This window comes from Euphorbia lathyris, chromosome 8, assembly GCF_963576675.1.
Source record: "Euphorbia lathyris chromosome 8, ddEupLath1.1, whole genome shotgun sequence".
Lineage (NCBI taxonomy): Eukaryota > Viridiplantae > Streptophyta > Magnoliopsida > Malpighiales > Euphorbiaceae > Euphorbia > Euphorbia lathyris.
In genome coordinates, this window is record NC_088917.1 from 2,735,946 (window position 1) to 2,741,797 (window position 5,852).

The 5,852-nt window shown below is 35.9% G+C and overlaps 1 non-coding gene across 1 annotated transcript; it reads right to left on the reverse strand.

The window, feature by feature from the left end:
• Positions 1 to 3,496: 3,496 nt before the first annotated feature.
• Positions 3,497 to 3,576, reverse strand: TRNAL-UAG (transfer RNA leucine (anticodon UAG)). The gene has a single exon. It is a non-coding gene; the product is annotated as a tRNA-Leu (tRNA).
• Between the last annotated feature and the right edge of the window lie 2,276 nt (positions 3,577 to 5,852).

A 5,852-nucleotide genomic window follows, 5' to 3' on the forward strand; every position in this document is an offset into this window, starting at 1 on the left:
GACTCACACTATGAAATTGAGTTTATTTCAATATAGAACATACCAGATGTAGAAGCACCTCCTTTTCCCTTCTTGGGGGAGTATATGTACTCTTTATAGTTCCTCTTCCAATTCTCTTATTTACAATAATATTGGTATTCTCCTTTGGGCTTTTTAGTGACTTGCTTGCCTTTAGCTTGATTTGGTTTAAAGCCCTCGATCTTCTTGGAATCTTTGGAATTGGGAAACCTCCTTTTTCGCTAGTTAGACCCCTGAATAAGAAGTGTAGACATCACATTCTCTTTCTTTAGATTGGGCTCAACTGACTTGAGCATATTCAAGAGCTCTTCAAGAAAGATCTATAAGTCATTCATCTGATAGTTCATGATGAACTCTGAATAACTCTCTAAGAGGGACTACAGAACTAAGTCGACACTTAATTCATGATCCATCACAAATCCAATACTAGGAAGCTTGGTGATGTAACCAATCATCATGACACAAATTTCCACAACAGAAGAACCTTCTTATATCTTGGAGTGAAACAACAACTTTACTATCTCATAACGTTCGCATCGAGTCTGTTTCTCAAACAGCTCCTTTAAGTACATATTGAGATAGAAGTGAAGTTGCTTCGGGTATGTCTAGAAGAGGCCCATCACCCATATTTTCTTTGTTGATGATATCTTATTATTTTTAGAAGCTTATATTTATGCTTCCAATATACTTATTTCTCCTAACGTGTCTAAGGTTCTGAGTGATAACCTTAGTGAAGCTTTAGGTGTTTTGATTTCATATGATCTTAGGAGGTATCTTTTATGTGATCGTTTGGTGTGGTTGGAGATCAAAAATTGATCATGTGTTGGGAGATGATGAATTTTCTCATAATAAGAAGATTGATTGTATTATATCCTAATGTAAAGATTTCTCTGGAGCTTTTCTTATTTCTAAAAAGTACTTCTCTTTAAACTAAAAGGAGGCTATGGTTAAATGGCATCTTCTTGATAGAGATTGGGTTAAGGTAAATTCGGTGGCTCGAGGACGTTAACTGTGATTGTAAAGGCATTCGATTGGGTATTTGCAGTGGAGATTAAAGGCCTTTAATTTGGACTAAGTTCGCCTGGGTGAAGGTTTGCAGAAAAGTTCTGGATAGCTTTCACTATGTGTTTAATGATCACTATCTTATGCATGGAACTTAAGACATTGTTAGAATTTTAAGCATAGATACATTCTGGGAAGGAAATAGAGAAGTGCAGTGGTGAATATAGGATTACTTGGTTGGAGAGGCCGATTTTACACGTGCATTTGTAAAAAGAAAAAAAATTGCTAAATCGAAATTTTTTGTTGTATATATGCGTGTTATACTTTGAATGGTCAAGAACCAATTTTTAACTACTAATGTACAATTTTCCAAAATTAAGCTAGATTTCGCTTAAGTGTCCTAACATGTAAAAGAAAATTGTATTTAGGGAGGGCCAAACAGGTAAAAAAAATAAAAAAAATTTGATTTAAGAGGGCCTACCAGCTTAAAAAAAATTATTAATTTGGATTTAAAGAGGGCCTACCAGACCAAAAAAAATTAGAAATTTGGATTTAGGGGGGTCTAACAGGCTAAAAAAATTTAGAAATTTGGATTTAGAGAGACCTAACAGTCCCAAAAAAATTAGAAATTTGGATTTAGAGAGGCCTAAGAGGCCCAAAAAATTAGAAATTTAGATTTAGGGAATACCTAACAGGCACAAAATATTGAAATTTTGAATTTTGGACAAGCTTAGCACTTAATGAGCCATTTTGAAGGGCTAATTTAACATCCCGATATTTTTTTTAGACAGGGAGGCCGAAATTACCCGAGGCCAATGTAGTTCTGGCAGCCGGAGGGGCCCGGGTCATCCTGTCTACGCCCCTGGAGAAGTGTATGGATGGTGAATTACGCTTGAGAATTGTTATTTAGGATATAGGAGGAGCTTCCTACATATCTCCAATATATTTTGTTTGAAGAAATATGTGACAGGGTGGGTCAATTAATTTAGCGACTCTATGTTTATCTTTCATTTTTTTTTCTCGTCTTAATGCGTTTGTCTCACTGAACCTGACCTAAAAAATGGATTTGTCTTCTAAGCTTACAAAGTGTATCGTTAGTCTTTAGACTTAATTACACTGATATATTGCTCCTTAAACTTGTTGAAAATATACATTTTAATTTATCTAATTCCTCTTTGCTCTGCCACATGGAGTTATAGGGTTAATAAAGTTTAAAAGATCAATTTAAAGCAAGTTCAAGAGGCAAACGAGATATTTTGTAAATTCAACGAACCAAGTGTTTTTTTTTCTAAATTCAGGAGCTCCTGATGTATGTTTTACAAATTTAAATTTGATAAGTATAAAATTCAATTAATTCTTGACTGAATAAAGAAGAACCAATTAATTAGAGAATGAAGGAGTTAGAAACTATATTATTGTTAGGGTAATGTACAAAAAAAAAACCTTGTGGTTTGACCTTTTCACATACAGTCTCATGGCTTTAAAACTTACAAACATGGAGCTATGGTTTGTGCAGTTTGCAAACTCAAACATTCGTCAAAAAAATATTGTCATAATTTACCCGAAAAGTGAGCGATTTAGACAAGTATGATTCTGCAAATTATCTCATATTGAATTTGAAAATTAACTAAACTACAAGTATTTTTTGACCGAAAAATTGACTTACTAATCCTTAACTACAAACTTCACAAACCATGGATCATTGTTTGCAAGTTTTTAAACCATGAGACTATGTTTGCAATCAGACAAACCACAAAGATTTTTGTATTTTATCCTTATTGTTAAGAGAGAATTTATGAAATAAATTTAGGAGGCCCCGTATTGTGTTGTTGTTGAGAGACAGTAATTGATAAAAAAAGGTAGTGTGTTTGTCAATATATAATTACTATTAAATTCAAGTTATGAATAATAATTATTTATATGAATATTTGTTTAACTATTGATATCTCAATAATTATTATATTATAATTAAAATAAGTTTCGGATTGGAGGCCCCTTTAGATAGGAGGCTTTGGGCGGATACTGGACATGCTCCCAAACATCATTGAACTTTATTTTGTTTTGAATAAAAGGTATTGAATTTTTATTTTTTTATATAGTTCGGTTCGAGGATCTTCAGACACCCTTTAAGTGGATTCTTTCCCAATCAAAACTTTTTGCATACACTATTAAGTCACTTTACTGACAGAATTTTGATGTTTGCTGACAGAAATTTCCGCCAGCAAACATATATTTTCTTGTAGTGATCTAAGTAAAAAAGAAATAAAAAATTTCCTCTTGTAGGATCTATTGCCCCATTGAATTTCTTAGAGTGATAAATTTTAATTTGTCTAAAATTAATCATATGCTATCATGTATATTTAAGTAATTAATCATGTCACTTTAAGCAAGTTACAAAATAAGATAGTTTGTAAATTTAGAATATCAATCAATTTTTTTTTGTTACCAAAAAAACTAAAAAATGATTAATTAATGATGACAGCTGTGGGATTTGAACCCACGCCCTTTCGGACCAGAGCCTAAATCTAGCGCCTTAGACCACTCGGCCAAACTGTCTTTGTTTCTAATAGATTATTATTGGTTGCTTAATCCTATTAATTCGTGATTAACGACGGTTTGTTATATATTTTAATGTGTTACTTATTATATATCTAATCTTAACAAACAAAAAGTGTACGCGCGTAGGTGTATATTTAGCCCATGCCCCCTCCCCTATGAAACAATCTTGTATTCACCAGTGACCTAATTTTATCACCATGATCGCCTAGTTTCTATCATCTATTCTCCATTTTTTACTAATTTTCCTTCATTCCTCTTCATTGTTTTTATAATGGAAAGCTTCAAATTACATCTTCTAACCACATCGTAGAAAGCATCCACTGGAAAAAGCGCCATTAGTAACTGATAGCGCGACGCCTAGTGTGAGCTTTTCTTATGATGATTAAATGTGTATTACGGTGAATGCGCTATGAATGTGATCTTTTAAATGTTCTTAACTCTACTAGACGCTACGACTACTTAGGGGCAAGTGTACCCCGTCGTATCAAGTAATAATCCGGTTAAGACCGGGTATCGAATCCACGGGATTTATAATTACAAGTATTAGATGACTCGGTTTCGTATGTTATTTAAGCGGCGATTACTTTGGGGGTGAAGTAAGATACAACTACACACTATCCTAACTATTGGCGACTCAGATTTGTGTAGCTAAAACCCTATGAAGTGGGATGAATATCGATAAGTTATAACCACGATAAATAATGACTCTAAATGTTTGCGGATAATAATTTAGTCTTGTAAAGACGACTAAGTGTAGTAGGACCGACCCGTAAAGCACTTAGACTACGTAATTCCTAGTCAAGGCATGTCTAATGCGGGGGAATTAGAAACTAGGGCCCGTAAGTTCCGTGGTTTGTCAATTCCTACGGTTTCTGGTTTGTCACTTCCGGTAGGGCAACACTTATATAACTCCCTAAAGATAGCCCGAATGGCGTCAGAAATCGCGTTCTCCTACACAATATCAAATCAAGTAGCAAGCACTAACACGTAGAGGGAAATAGAGATTATAAATCATGAAATTATAAATATGAAATGTGTATAAATGGAATACAACCAAGCCTAGTACATAGGAAGAGTACAAGCTAATTAGCACGTAAAAGGGGAGAATCCGCCCTTGAAATAGCTAACCGGACTCAAAGCCATCTCCTAGGTCATGGAGGTGGAACTCTCGAGCTTGGTGATGAATGGTGGAGCGGAACTTCGATGGAATGCCGAAACAACCGAACAAGCTCTCGAGGTGGAGAGTTTAGCTACAAAAACTGAATCTACACTACAACAAGTAACAAAACAAGTATAGTTTGCTCTCTAGTGTGTAATTATTTCTTGGTTGGTGTCCAAATGAAGTTCAAGAGCTTCCTATTTATAGACATCAAGCAAGGGCAATGTTGTAATTTCACAAAGTACAAGTATGGAGCAACATTATTTGGTGCAGAAATCTCATGATACGCCCCGCGTAAGGTGGTCTACGCCTCGCGTAAATGCCCATTCCGTCAGAAATCTCCTGCATATGGACCAATTCCGTGTCTAATTGTCTCAAACACGCCCTGCGTAGCTAAAGTACGCCCCGCGTGTTTGAGTCTCTGAAGTTTTATTGCTTGAATTGGAGCTTTTACGCCGTGCGTAGCTGAAGTACGCCCCGCGTAAATGAGTCTCGGTGGAGTATTCTGGTTTGCCTCCCAATGGCTTGACCGGGTCTCTGTGTTCTGCCAACAGGACCTTTGTTCGTTAGCTGCACCGGGCGAAACTGCTTATACCACTCACTAGCCATTAGAGGCTAATTTCGTCTGATCTTTTTACGTTGAAGAACTGCCTTTTACGCCCCGCGTATATGGTGATACACCCCGCGTATGGAGAGTTGACTCCGAGAGACAATGCAGTCTGACTTTCAGGATTAGGCCAATTATTGCCGACATGTGTCATACGCCCCGCGTAGAGTGGCATACGCCCCGCGTATGGTGAGTCAGTTCTACGTGGTGTTTGCGGATAAGGCAATTATTTCTGACACCGTGTTTTACGCCCCGCGTATGGAGTGGATTTTTGCTCCTTTCTCGTACCTGAAATACAAATCTTGAGAGCCGAGTTAGCTTGACATTTTTATTTCCTAAACTAATCAAAAATACGGAAAATTAACTGAAAGTTCGAAATTTATTTTTATTTCTTTATTTTATCAAAACGCTTTATTTTTGTAATTAAACTTATTTATTTTATCCGAAATCAACCCGTAAATCACGCTAAAAGATAGGGGTAAAATACCCATATCAAACCTCCTCGGA